This window comes from Nyctereutes procyonoides, unplaced genomic scaffold (assembly GCF_905146905.1).
Source record: "Nyctereutes procyonoides isolate TBG_1078 unplaced genomic scaffold, NYPRO_anot_genome, whole genome shotgun sequence".
In the NCBI taxonomy this organism is placed as follows: Eukaryota; Metazoa; Chordata; class Mammalia; order Carnivora; family Canidae; genus Nyctereutes; species Nyctereutes procyonoides.
In genome coordinates this window covers 34,166,209-34,181,475 of record NW_026575132.1, presented here as the reverse complement: position 1 = coordinate 34,181,475, position 15,267 = coordinate 34,166,209, and the positions used below count along the sequence as shown (strand labels likewise).

At 45.1% G+C, this 15,267-nt stretch overlaps 1 non-coding gene across 1 annotated transcript; it reads left to right on the top strand.

Moving 5' to 3' along the window:
• The first annotated feature begins 6,317 nt into the window (after window positions 1-6,317).
• On the top strand, window positions 6,318-6,424 carry LOC129523084 (U6 spliceosomal RNA). The gene has a single exon (XR_008667046.1). It is a non-coding gene; the product is annotated as a U6 spliceosomal RNA (small nuclear RNA).
• The last annotated feature ends 8,843 nt before the right edge of the window (window positions 6,425-15,267 follow it).

The window sequence follows — 15,267 nt, the reverse complement described above, 5'->3', positions numbered from 1 at the left end:
ATGGGTCTGGTGGGAAGGAATGTTCAAGTTGCCAAACTCTTCAGCCTGGCCTATGTTTTGTGTGTGAGCCCATTTGTGTTTACTTTTGACACAGTACCAGAGACAAAAAGGCCAAGCTTATCTTTGAGTGACATGAGTATGGTCTTCAGCTTTATATTTTTCATCCTTTCTCACCAAAAGCAGAAGCTCTGGGGTGACAGTAGCCAATTCTTGATCCTCCCTCAACACTACAGACTGAGCTCTGGCCTGCCACGCTGGGAGACAACTGTCCAAATGTCTTTCCCATTTTTTGTGAGCAGACACACTGGCTGTCTTTGTCCTAGAATCTCTTCAAGAGTGATTATGTAGAGAACAGCCTGGAAAGACAGAGGTAGCATCTCCACCAAATCAAAGGGCAGGCTTGCTTAATTGTCTGGTGTAGCAAATATAATGACTCCTTCTGGGGCAAAGTTCAGACAGAGGGGCTAACTGCACCTTATAAAAGATTCAGATCCCTTGAGCGCATGATTTCTCAGCTGTAAAGCAAACTCACTGTATGTGCAATATCCATGTGGATGCTTCTGCATCATTGTTACGGGATTTGGGTGTCAGGGGACCTGATGTAGCTAAGCTGATGTGCTGTGTTGTGAGTGATAAGGTTCTCTGTCTCTGACTCAGGAATGTCATGTCTTTTGCCATCATCCTTGAAACTGGCAGGCTAACATGTTACTTTGTAAGCAGAGGAGAATCTCAACCCCTGAGTTCTTGATGCCCAATGCCTTCATTGAATAGCAACCCGCTAAGTCTTGTTCCTCTCCTCAGTCTCCCCCTCTCTGCCCAAGCCTGGCTTCACTTGGTCCACCCACATACCTTGTTCCCCATCCACACCCATTATTCCATTGAATGCTAACTTCCGGAACCAGCCTACAAATGTACACATTAGGCTTGGTCCACTAAAGGAGAGAGAAGGAAAGGGAAAGTTATTCTCAGGATCACAAATGGATCCTGCAAACTCTTTTGGAACTGTTGGTCATAGAAATAATGTTTTCATTCCCCCCCGCCCCATAAATCTCATTCTTTGGCCATCTTCTACCTCCAAGGCTGCACCGTGATGCATGTTACCCAAGAGAAATTTATTTTTTTAAAAGGTTTTATTTATTTTGAGAGAGAGAGTGTATGAGCATGAGAGGAAGTGCAGAGGAAGAGGGTCTCAAGCAGACTCCCTGCTAAGCGTGGAGCCCCACTCAGGGCTCTATCTCATGACCCTGAGATCATGACCCCAGACGAAAAACCACGAGTCAGATGCTCCACAGACTGAGCCACCCAGGTGCCCCTCCCAGGGAAATTCAGAATTGATATTTCTAGGGTATCTAAGTCATTGATCAATGTTGAATCTCAAAGATGACTTTGTCAAATCTTCAGTGGTTAACAGGCTTGACACCAGGTGTCGACTAGAGGATTGCTAACTGAGGGCTATGAGGAAGGGGCAAGAATGCAGCCTGGGCTTGGCTTGGCAAGCTGCACACAGTGGTGCCTGGCTGCATCCTCTGAGAGCTGGCTACATTTTCGAATTCTCACACAGGGACCCTGTGGACCCGCAGAGACAAAGCCAGGTTTTTTGGGAAAAGGAAGTAGGGATTTCAAAAGTCCCAAGCTTCTCATTTTAGACATAAGGAGTGAGACTTGCCATGACTCTGATCATAGAATTTTATTGTAAGTCATACTGAAAAGAGAAAATATCCAGTGGGGGAGTTCTCCAACATGACTGAAAGAACCCCCTCCTTCCCCCCCACCCCGGCTTCTGGGCTAGAGGTTGTTGGTAGGAAGGAACAAGACAGAGGGAGAACCAGGAAACCAGACCTGATGCCTGATGCTCCTCCGCCCATCATCACAGCAAGGCTGGCTCTTGAGTCAGAGAAGAGTCAGGACAAAGAGACCAACCAATTAGAGCCTATTACCATGGGGAGTGAGCTGTTTAATGTTTTGAGGCACTCCCACATCTACCTAGGTGTTTCTCTTTTTTTGAGGTTTTATTTATTTATTCATGAGAGACACACAGAGGCAGAGACATAGGCAGAGGGAGAAGCAGGCTCCGTGGGGGAATCCCAATGTGGGACTCGATTCCAGGACCCCGGGATCACACCCTGAGTGGAAAGCAGATGCTCAACCACTGAGCCACCCAGGTGCCCCTACCTGGGTGTTTCTAAAGCCTTTTCTGACTGATCACCCCAGACTTCATGTTGTTTTGCAAATCCACCAAGCCCACTCTTGCTTCAGGACTTTTGTACTTGCTATTCTCTTTGCCTGAAAGATTCCAACAGCAAATAGTCTCCTGACTCACCCCTTTCTGATTCTAGGTCTCCATTCAAATCTTTCCACATAGCACCTTATCAGAGAAGGCTTCTCACTGCATTTAAGATAGCTCCCTCTTCTCCCAGTGGTCCTTTGTCCACCTTCCTGGATATACATCTCTCAACAGCGTGTAGCACCCTCTGGTGCACTGTGTATTTCATTTGATTGCTCGCTGTTTTTTTTCCCCTCTGGACTGGAGACTGTTTTGTTTGCTGCTCCATCTCCACACCCACAACAGTGCCTGGCATAGAAGTGATCAGTGGATAGATACTTGTTGAATGAATAAATGAATGAATGAGATTCTAGGCTCTTGAAAGAAGCCCCACCTTGGCTTGATAGCAGATAAAATTCAGGCTGGGAAAGAGTGGCCGCTATCTAGAAGGTTGGGCCTGAGCTTTCTTCCTGACTCCCTGCAAACTAGGCCAGGCATGCATGGGGTCCAGGAGTTCCTGCTTGCCCCATAAAAGCATGTGAAGTTCAGTGTGGACTAACAACAATCTAGTGTTGGGAGGAGAGAGGCACTGAGGATGACACAGGCCAGAGGCCTAGGCTGGGCCAGTGGCAGCAGCAGCAGATGGTGCCTTCCCTGCTGTGGGAGCAGCCATGGGCCTCAGCACACTTGCCACAGCCCAGGGCAGACCTCACAGAGTGGAATCCCGTGGAGGTGACCAGCAGAGCCAGCAGCTCCTTGACCCTCCATGGGCTGCTGCTTCCCTCATCCCAGGCCTTTCGCTCACACTCGGATCACCATTTGGAGAAAGAGTGAGTGAGTGACTACCCAAGTGGACAGCTGCTCTTGGAACTATTAGAAAGAGACTGTTTAAATCAGAAACGCATTGAGATGCTGTTTCCTGGAAAGGTGTCTTTGCTCCACTCACTGTGGGCGGGGATCCAGGTAGAAGATAAAAACAGGTATAGGATAATTTAAACAAAAAAGCAACATTTTCTTTGCACATTGGAGTGCATTGTGTTAAATTTGGGGTGGTTGTTATCCTTGAGAAGACTTCCCTTCCCTCTGAGAGGTACCCCTCAAAGCCAGGCCTCCCAAAGGGGCCACTTGGACTGCATTAAATACATTCGAGCAGCTGTCAGCCTGTTCATAACTGCATCCTCCCCACACCTGGAGCTTTTCCCAAAGGGCATGGTTATGGTCGCTGATGCAGAAGGGAAGTGCTTCCCGCCCAAAGACTTACTACCAGATCCTTCTTTGAAACATTGCATGGACTCCCCAGTACTTTGGGGATCTCATTCAGGCTCTGAATTGAGACATAAACTCTGAAAACATTTTACTGCCCTCCAGCTGGAGGAAAGAGCATCCTAGAGACAGGCAAGGCTGGAGTAGTCTAAGGGCTGCCTTGGGCATGGCAAGTTTCTAGTGCATTCTCACAAGAACACAATTTAATCGACCAGAGAGGAAAGCAAGTTTTTAATTTTGTCGGGAGGCACCCCAGTTAAAGAATTTAAGGAATGGATATTATTGTTTTTATAACAACTAACAGATCCATATAGAGCAGTGGTTCTCAATGAGGCAAATTTGCTCCTGCCCCAGGGACACTGGGCAGTGTTTGGAGGACTTTTGGCACTGTTCTTTCATGGGTATCTCACAAACATCCTGTGAGTTAAGACAGGCAGGTATAATTGTGCCCATTTTATAGAGGGGACCAAGACTCAGCGACAAAGGACCTGCCCAGGTCCCCACACAGCACAGAGTATGGGAGCAGAGCTTTCTCCATGTCCTCTTACCAGGGAGTAGATATTATTTTTATTCTGCGACTTTTTTTAAAGGAATAAGATTTTCAACATTTATTGGGAGTCAAGCATGAGTCAAGTAAAGAGAACAAAATCCTTGCTGTCAGGGAAGTGGTTAACAGACAAGGTAATATGTAAAACAGACTGCACCTCAGAAAAGGAGTGATGCCTGAGGGCTAGCAGAGCCAGAGGGAGCCCAGGGAGGGGTGGTGGAGCTGGGGACGGTAACTCCAAGTGCTAGATACTGCGGCCAGGGACAGTCTCAGGGAGGTGACATTTTTCCCTCAACTTTTGAGGAATAATTGACAGATATACTTGTATATATTTAAAGTGTATATATTTAAATGTGATGGTATGATATACATATACATTGTGGAGTGATTACAGAGATCCACATAATTGGCATACCCATCATCTTACATCGCTAACTCCTTTTTTCTTTCTTCTTTCTTTCTTTCTTTCTTTCTTTCTTTCTTTCTTTCTTTCTTTCTTTCTTTCTGTCTTCCTTCCTTTCTTTCTTTCTTTCTTTCTTTCTTTCCTTTCTTTCTTTCTTTCTTTTCTTCTTTTTTTGGTGAGAACACTTAAGGTCTACTTTCAGCAACTTTAAAGTATACAAACCACATTATAAGCTATAGTCTGTACATTAGATCTTCAGAATTTATTTCTTTTGTAACTAGAGGTTTCTTTTCTTCTTCTTCTTCTTCTTTCTTCTTCTTCTTCTTGTAACTAGAAGTTTCTATTCTTTGATCTGCCTCTATTTCCCCTACCCTCTGCCCCTGGCAACCACCACTCTCTTCTCTGTTTCTATGAAAACTCAATAGCAAAAAACAAATATTATTAAAAATGGGCAAAGGACCTGAATGGACATTTTTTTTCTGAAGAAGACATACAAATGGCCCAGAAGTATCTAATAAGGTGCTCAGCATCAGTAATCATCAGACAAATGCAAATCAGAACCACAATGAGATGTCGTTTGAATAAAGATCTGAAGGAAGTGAGGGAGTAAGTCATGTAGCTTAGGGATGTGGCTATCAGAGGAAGTGATTCCAGGCAGAAGGAGCAGCAAGTGCAAAATTCCCTGGGGTAGGGGGGGACCTGGTGTGCTTGAGGAGTCAGTGTGTCTGACTGAATGAATGGCGGAGGGAGAGAGCAGGAGGAGGGGAGACCATAGATGTGAGTTGAGGGAAGGTAGGGAGCAAATCATAGCAACACTTGGAAGTCATTTGAAGGACCATGGCATTCACTGGAGAATTAGAGAGCCACTGCAGGCCTGGAGCAAAGGTTTGATAGAATCTTTGAATTTTAATGGATCACTGGCTGCTGTGTGGGGAATATACTGAAGGAAGGTGGCAGTGAATTTGTTCAACTTCATTTTTGTCAGTTGTTGTAATTTCCTCAAATGCTTTCTTTTAAATTCTGTGAACAAGGAGGAAAAATACAGGTGTGCATGAGCATACCAAGGAGAGCTTGAAGCATGGGGCTCGTTGGTCAGGAGAGAAAAGGAGAGGACCTTGAGAGAGGCTGTGAGGGAGGAAGACGCTGGCCAAGCTTTCCCCCCAGGTGGCTGGGGCAGGGAGCAAAGGTGCACACACAGCCCAGGATGTCAGCCTGTCCACAGCTGCCCTGTGAGGACGGCAGCTGCGTGGCTAGAAGGTGAGATCATATCCTTTAGGATTAGTGGGGCTTCTCGAAAAAATTGAGACAATTATTCTCCTCTGATTAGTTTTCATTTCATCATGGTTTGTTTGTCATTACTTTACCTGTTTTAGTCAAAAGTTCACAGCCTGTTTATATTAAGCTATAAGCCCTTGAACTTGGGATTCTCAGGGGCCACATCTACACTTTTTGCTAACCAATATTGATGGTTGAAGCCATATCCTCAACTTAATAGGGCAAGGCTTTTGAACAAAATTCACTAAATCATTCTCTACTCTTTTGGAATGAGGAGCTGATTTTCCACCTTATCATAAAACCAAAAATGTAGAACCGTGTGGTCAATTAATTCACCTTTATTTCCTAAGAATAAAACCAATCAGGCTCAGTATATGCTTGTGTGGTTGATCCTCAGAGTTGGAGAGAGTGGGGTGTCCCCTGAATGCTTTCAGGTAGGACAGCACTTGGGAACCTCTTTGTGCCCCCTCTCAGGTCTTTGGGGCACATATGCAGAGGGTGAGTCAACTTCTTGTATAAAACGTGAGCAAGACGTCCAAACTTGGAGATCAGATTTGGATACCAAGGTGCTTGTTTCAGTAGCACATATACTAAAATTGAAACAATACAGAGAAGGTTAGCACAGCCCCCACCTAAGGATGGCATGCAAGTTCATCAAGGGTTCCATATTAAAAAAAAAAAAAAGGCCCCCAATGCACTTTGCATAGCTCGTCTTCATGGAGCTTTAGAGGAAGACGAGATTTGTATTCCATATGAGAATGGGGAGGTGGCATATAAAAGCGCACATTTCCATGTTCCCTGGGAACTCAGAACATCTTGTGAAACCAGACACACTTTCCCCTGGGGACAATGGCATGGAAGTGAGAAGCAGCTCCCACTTCAATCCTATTTGCCCCATGGCTCCCCTTCACATCCACAGGTGAGGAGCAGAGGGTCACTGCTTGCCTATTGTTATACTTGCATTATCTCTTTTTTCCCTTATAATAGAGAAGTATTTCTCTGGATCCATGTTTCTTTCAAAAGTGGGAAATTGAAAGAGGCACAAGCTTCGAAAAAATATTTGGGTCTCCTCTTTGTGGAAAGAAGTACCTCTACACGTCTTAATGGACGTTTTGGCCACAAGCTTCAGGACACTGAGGGCCCCTGCAGCACTGCTTGCGTGCGCTCCAGTTCCTGTGTGATGGGATGCCAAGGCTCCCTCAGGGGGGCAGTTAGGATCCGGGCATGGGGAGCTTCTGGATCCCCGTAGGCCTGGTTCCAGTATAGTCAGATTTGCACAGTTATGAGAGCTAAGAGGCTAAGAACCACAGGGGTGTTTGGGTAATGACATCAGCATTTGGGCTGAGGGAAGCTGGGCCTCTCTGACAAGCCACCACCTTTTTTTTTTTTTTTAATTTTTTTTATTTATTTATGATAGTCACAGAGAGAGAGAGAGAGGCAGAGATATAGGCAGAGGGAGAAGCAGGCTCCATGCACCAGGAGCCCGACGTGGGATTCGATCCCGGGTCTCCAGGATCGCGCCCTGGGCCAAAGGCAGGCGCCAAACCACTGCGCCACCCAGGGATCCCAAGCCACCACCTTTGACCCTCCCCATGACACCAGATTGTGAGGATGAAGCACTTAGGATCCTGATCCCTCTGAGCCCCTTTGTACCTGGAGATGCTTATCCCTGCCCTTCCAGCCCCACCGATCTGTCGTGCCACCAGAGGAAAGAGTAGGCACACGGGATTCTGAAAACTGCTAAATTCTCCCTAACAAGGGCAATTCCTGGCACAGTGGGGTGTGAACATGGGGCCTGTGTGAAGTCAGGGCTGTAAGAGTGGGGAGCTGGTATGGTTGCTCTGCTGCTCTCTGGAGGACAGGCACAGCAAGGGCTCTTGGGCCTCTACTGCTATGTCCTCAGATGGGTCCCTGAGTAAGAAACCTGAGCATAAAGGTAAGATGGTGTTTGCCTAGTGCTTTGCAGTTTCCAAAATATTTCCCAGGATATTCTCTCCTTTTCGTCTCTTCCCACCCTTCTAAAATTGACAAGCAGGAGCAATCTCCTGAATTCAAAGGACCAGGTGGTTCTAAATCATTTCTCTTTGAACTGAGAACCATCACTATATATGTCTATCTGTAATTGCTTTGTTTAAGCTAATGAATGCAGAGTGCATGGCTGGTATACTGTACCTGAAGAGGTTACTGTGGCCAGGGCAGGCTCCAACCACAGGCTGTGTGACATTCTGCTGCTCTTGTGGGGTCCTGAGGCCCACTCTGGCCTTCACCTGGTGTAAGCTACTGCATTAGCTCCATGCCACCAACATTCCCTCTATGAAGTGCACATCCCTTCCTTACTTTGTATGTATCTTGAAACTTCAATCTAATAAAACTGATCAAACCTGGCGCAAGCCACCAGGACAGAAGGGTTTTGGAAAAGCCAGAGCTCCCCAGTCTAATATCTGGTTGCCCCCTCTTCTGTTACCCAACCCATGGGTACTTGCGGGAGAGCAGCTCTGAGGAATTCCCCAGAACACTGCCCAGTCCTGTTGCCTCCGTTTTGGAGGTAAGGTTCCCACCATTTCCTATGGGCGATCTGGCCCCTCTTTATCATCTCTGACACTTACAGCACAGAGGTTGGGGTCGCTGGGATTCCCTGGCTGGGAAACAGGGGCTCCGACTTGCACAGGGGGACTCAGAAGGCACATAGAGTTCCAAGCAACTCAATCCCCAGAAGGTATCCGAGGGTCAATAAAGAGGTAATCACTATGTAGCCAGGCTGCTGGCGCATGTTTACAGAGCCATTCCTCAGTGGTCCGGTGATTTACAGCGGCCCTTGCTTCAGATGACACATTAGGGCTGGAGCTTTGTGGCTCCCGGAAACACTGACCTCTCGCCCTGGGGGACACAGAGGTAGGGGCCCCAGCCCTATCCCCCTACTCTCTTCCTCCTTCCTTCCCTCTCTGTTTTTAAAGAACAGCCTTAACTGTGATAGTAATTCACATTCCATACAAGTCACCTATCTAAGGTGTACAAGTCAAGGGTTTTTAGTGTATTCTCAGAAATGTGCGACCATTCTTACAGTCAACTTTAGAATGTTTTCCTCATGTCCTCTCAAACCTGGAACACATTAGACGTCACCCCTCTTCCCCAGCCAAGACACCATCGTTAGGCAACCACGAATCTAGCATTCGGGCTCCAATGGATTTTCCTGTTGTGGACATTCATTTAGATGGAATCATGCAACATGTGGTCCTTTGTGGCTGGCTTCTTGCAATTAGTATCATGCTTCCGAGGTTGAGCCCTGTTGTAGCATAAGTCAGAACCGCATCCATATGTGCCAACAACTCCACTCCTAGGCACAAAACCAAGAACAATAAAAATACATGTTCACACAATAACTTGTGCATGAATGTCCATGGCAGCATTATTCATCACAGCCCAAAGTGGAAACTACGTCTGTATTCAAGTGTTTAAAGGGTACACTAAACAGAATCTATTTAATGGAATCTTATTTGCAAATAAAAAGAATAAAATACTACATATGACATGGGTGAATCTTGATGACTCGCAAAGCAAAAGAAGCCAGTCATAAAGCACCATTTTACTGTACGATTCCATTTCTGTGAAGTGTCCAGCAAAGACAAATTCCTGTAGACAGAAGGTAGATGAGCAGTTGTCAGGGGCTGGCAGGAGGGGCAAGGGAGGGCGGAGTTCCTTCTGGGCCATCCCGGTGCCCGGAGCTCCTAGTCATGCTGGCTGCATAGCTGGTGCCTGTGCTAAGATCACCAAACTGGACATGTGAGATGGTGACCTTTATAGTACGTGAATTATACCTCAACAGAAAGTGTAAAGGATGGAGGAGAGAGAGGAAGTGAATGAGACCGACAAGGGCCTTGTGTTGTGGAGATGACAAAGGTCCCACTCTCCCTGCTCCTGTCTGCTCCAGCTGGCTTCCGGCCAGAACCCACGGGGCAGGCAGTCACCCAGAACTCTGACAGGTGGTAGGAAGGAGAACTGGTCTCCTGCATCTGGCCCTAGATGCAGGAAGGACACAGTGATGCCATCTCTTTGCTCCCCACCCCTGCCAGGAGAAGAAGGAGACCCAGAGCCCGTGTTTCCCATGCCCACCTACCGTAGGAGACACCTGTAGGCTCTTCCCTCCCTGTATGGATGAGAGTTCCTAGAACACTACACGCTAGGGGGATCAATTGGAGAACCCCATTCCCCATAAAGAGCCAAGGGCAGAGCTCCCTACCCAGGCTTGAGAGGTAGTTCCTCCACTGAGAGGCTTCCTGGACCTGGTGGCTCAGGCAAGGGGGACTCCCTCCCCACCCCACAGTCAGCTTCTTTATCCCCACAGGGCTGAGATCCTGATCTCCCACTAGAGACCCTAGGGTTTGAGGGTAGGTCACCATCACAATAAGGGAATTTTGTCACAATAAACACCCAACCAGAGAAACCTCTTGTCCCCTTTGACATGATTCCCCATACCTGCCACACTGGTGCCCCATCTGGAACCACACCTATCTCCTCAGGTGGCACCAGCAGGGCTCAAGGGAGCCCCAGAAGCACCAGATAAATAAGCAGACCATAATGAAACAGCAAGAGCCCTCACAATTAAACTGTCACTGGAATCACAGCCCACAAAATAGGCCAGTAGCTGCGTGCTAAAGCTAAACAAGATAACTGCCTGCTAAAATAATAAGTTGAAATAGGACCCAGAGTCTCCTAACATCCACCATCAATCCACTTCTATGTGGGCATGATTGAGTCCTGTGCTGCCTGTGAGCATCTCTGGGAACACAAGAGCTGTGCTTTTCATTGTACATAAAATTTTTCTTTCCTTTTTTCCCAGATTCAAAATTATACATGTGCATTATAGAGAATCTGGAAAATAGTAATAATGAAGAAATTATAAATTAACTGTAATCCTACCACTCAGAGAAAATGCATGTATTGTATTTTGAATTGATATTCAATTGTGTGTATTGATATTATGAACACATCCTTCCAATTTCTCTGCTGAAAGGAAGTTTTTCTCTTATAGAAAATACCATTGTTCAGGGTGCCTGGGTGCCTTAGTCCCTTAAGTGCCTGACTCTTGATTTTGGCTAAAGTCATGATCTCAGGGTTTTGAGATCGAGCTTCATGTTGGGCTCTGTGCAGAATCTGCACTCAGTGCAGAATCTGCTTGAGATTCTCTCTCTCTCTCTCCCTCTGTCCCCCCTCCCACTCACATGTGTGCACCCACAACTCTCTCTCAAATAAATAAATAAAATCTTAAAAAAGAAAATACCATTATTCTGTGAATAACATATTTGTAACTTTCCTTTTCCTATAGAATATATTCCTTCTCTAAATCATTAAATACTCTTTCTGTATCATTTCTAGTGGTTGCATGTGTTTAGTGGCATTGCATGTGTTTAGTGGCATTGCACAAGGTGTATCAGTTACTTTTAGACCACCTACCCTTGGCACAGTATACCATAGATAACCAATAAATGTTGGTTGAATAAATTGATGGAGCTCTGTGGCCAGGCTGAGGGACACAGTGCCTGATGGTTCTTCATTGGGCATTTCACTTGTCCCAGCCCCTGCCCTGTAAAGGAAGAAAGGGCCTGTATCCAAGCTTGTGGGAAATACTCAAGGACCAGCTAGAGTCACGGCCCCCAAGTTGAAGATGCTCTCCAGGGCAAGAGGTCCTTCTACTCCAGTGTTTCCAAATGGAGAGTGACTCAGCCTAAGTCCCCCAGGTCTCCCATAAAGGAGGCCCCACTCCTGGCCCACGCAGAGAAGCCTTGCTGTAATTGCAGACAACTTACAATTCTGTCCTCCCATCCTGACTCCCGTTTGTACCTTCAGGCCATTGTGTCTTTGCTCAAGTTGTATTTCAATCTGAAACATCCATCCTGCATTGCCCATTGGTCCTAATCTGACATCAAGACCTAGTTTCAGGAACACCTCTGCAGTGGATCTTCTCTGACTCCTTCTAGCACCTCCGTTGTACTCCTCTTTATTCACTTAGTGTAAGCAAACATCAAACGAGAGCCTTGTCCATCTGTTGGGCAAATGTGTTCTTATGTCTGTTGCACTCATTAGACTACAGATCCCCAGCTCGACCTCAGCCCTCAGTGAAACACTTCTTGGAAGGATTAATTGGCAGGATGGGACTGGCCTACCTCTGCAGAGGGGCAGAGGGCTTCAAACCTGATGGCACCTGACCTTGCAGCTCTAGAGGTAGAGAAATGGCAGCTGCCTGGAATGGGGCTGGTGCTACCCAGGGAATATGTGCCCTTGCTTTACTGTGTAGGATCCCAGAGACTTGCTAGAGCAGAGAGAAGACAATGAATCTTTTGGCTCTTTTCCTAACCATGGTTTATGAAAGGGAAAGTCATCTTTATTCCATTTATGTAGAGAAGGGGGTTATAAGCACTTCATATGGTGTTCACTTCAGAGCAGCTGTTTGGTATTACTAAGGAGAAAGACAAGTGACGTGTGTTCCTCGTACCAAGCCAGAGAATCCAAATCAATAGACATAATGGCGTCTCATGACAGGCAGAGTTCCTGGAGCTGGGAAGTTTTCTACAAATTCCTTCAGTCTACATCCCAAGATTTTTTTCTTTTAACGCTAAGGCATCATTTGGCCAACAGCTATTTCCTGGTGCTGACTCTGGGGTTGGTTCAGGGCTAGGCTAGGTGCTGGAACTCAGAGATATGTCAGACAGGAGCTGCCATGTTGCAATGGATTTTCCACTATGAGAGAGCACAGGAGCAGAGGTTTAGTTACAAGTAACAAATACTGATTCTGAGTAGCATAAGCAACAGAAGAATTTGTTGGATATATATAGAGACACTCCCAGAATTCATGGAAAAGCTGGTGAGCAGATTTGAAGAACTGACTAGAACCAAGGGAAGCTAAATAACAGGAAATATATCAGCCATGAAAGCCCTTTTTCAGATGACACCCCTGGGCCTTTGGCTATCCTGAATATTTTCTCAAGTGTCCCTAAGTGTTTGTGTCACTCTCTCAAGATTCAATGTACTAAATGAAAGTAACAGGTTGGCCAAATCCAGGCCATCTACTTTAACTCTAAGTGATAGAAAGTAGGAAGGAATAGCTGGTTTTTGGATGCCTTAAGGAGTGGCAGGGAGGAGAGACCTTGCTCATAGCTAGCATTTCTGCAGAGATTTCTTCCTTTAAAATTGTTTTTCTGGTTGTAGAGGAGGGACACTTGGGATCTAAAAGTAAGGGTGATATTCTATTTATTAAGCTCGATGTGAATTTTAGTAGGACACTATCTGACTCAGTATGGTCAGGATAAATAAATACATTACTCTCAGGCCTCCCTGGAAAGCAAGATTTGGATGCAAGCTGTGGGAGAGTCGGTCTGCAAATTGCAGATTGTGCAGATAGATGCCTTTTAAAAGTACTTGCATTTTGAGTGTTTTATTTTCCAATGACTTCATTTCAAATTCAAATTTAAAGTTCCCGGTGGTCAAGGTTATCTGTTTTTCTGGGTACTTTTAAGACAGCGTTTTCTCAAATCTCAAAAAGAAATACTTTGACCTGCCATTAACTGGAAAAAAACACATTTCTACTCTCAAGAAAACTGAAAAAAATCTCTGTGGGTTTTCTAGCCAAGGAACAAGAATTAGGAATCCAAAAAGATGGTGATCCTGAGCTGTCTAGTCATATCTTTCTTTAAATTATATCTGAACCACAAAGTTACGCTGCAGAGTGGAGAATGATTGCCAAGTTTTTCATGGTGTTTTCATAGCCCTGTCTTTCATAAATGTTTAGTAAAACACCTCAGGAATGCACATCTAATTAATCAGATCAGATTACATTTTCTGATCAGAATCAGAGGCATTTTCATTGTCACTCATTGTCTTTATTAACTGTCACTCACTCCCCCCACCCCCGCCAGATAACCCAAATTTACAATCTGACTGTCATTAGTTTTAGTCACTGCTGCCTACTCAACATACATTTTTGAGTGTCTACCAAGCACCATAATCAAGGGAATGAAGACAAATGAGACCCGATCTTTTCCTGAAGATTATGGTATGGGGTGGAAGATAGATCAGCAAAGGACAACTAGAATTCAGAGTGGTAAGAGCTCTGAATAGATTAATTACAGAGCACCACAGGTGTATGTGCTAGGAATATCTCTATTCCACCCTGGAAAATTGAAGCCAGTGGCCTAAGCTGGGCAATGAGAGTGTGGATAGTAGTGAAAGGAAGCCTGGGACAGAGTGACAGAGTGTACGGGAAGAACTTCTTGGAACCTTAACTATGTGGATGTGGAGTGACAGAGATGTGGGAAGAAAAAGCACAAGGAGACTCACTTCAACTTCTTTGTAAAGATTCCTGTCTTTAATATAATAAAAAGGAAGATGGGCCATTTCAGGAATCAGGGCTTGGAAGAGAGTAAGTTCAGTTCTTAAAATATTTTTTGTTCCCAGAGGAATGTTCAAGAGAAACTTTCCAATTGAGAGCTTAAATCCTCAGAGTTCTGGGAGAGAAATTTATATTTCAAAGTCATTGGAGTATACATGATCCATGAATGGACAAGTGGATTCCGAGAGACTAGGTCCAGTGAGATGAAAAGTTAGTTTAGGACGGGGCCAAAGGCACACTTACTACTAGCAGAAGGATGGGGAGGGAAAGTCCTCAAGGAGGCAGAGAGGAGTAGTCTGCCAGAAAACAGTCAGTATTTTCTCAGAACTTTTAGCTCCCTGGCAAATTTCTATTTACAGAATGTGGTGGCAAAAAAAAAAAAAAAAAAAGAATGTGGTGGCTATTTGATTTGACTCAGAGCTCATTTTAGCTCAGTTGGGGGTGAGAAATTGTGAAGACAAAAAGGAAATCTACTCCCAGTACAGTATTGAACCAATACCAAACAGCTGGCAAGATCTCAGCTACCTAAGGCTGTGATTTCATTCTAGGAAAACTAGACCCTGACTGGGAATTTAAAAAGAAATTCTGGCAGATAGACTACCATAGGGAATTTTGAAAAACTCTGATATATTCCTGGAGATCTAAAAGCCAGAACACATGTACAGGAAAGGCTGAGGCAAGTAGTCACTAGTCTGGGATGCGTGGGTGGCTCAGTGGTTTGGCATCGGCTTTCAGCTCAGGTTGTGATCCCGTAGTCCTGGGACTGAGAAATCTCTGCACTGGGCTTCCTGAAAGAAGCCTGCTTCTTCTTCTGCCTATGTCTCTGCTTCTCTCTCTGTGTCTCTCATGAATAAATAAAGAAAGCCTTTTTTAAAAAAAGGAGTCACTGGTCCAGTTTATAACAAAAAAATTATGAGATATGCAAAGAAGCAAGAAAATATGCCACATACACAGAAAAAAAAAGTTGGCAACAGAAAATGTCCTCCAGAGGGCACAGATTTTGTATTTACTATGCAAAGAATTTAAATCAGTTATTACACAAATGTTCAAATAACTAAAAGCATGTACAAAGAATAAAATAAAAGTATTACAACGATGTCTCACCAAATACAGAATGTCAATAAACAGAGAAA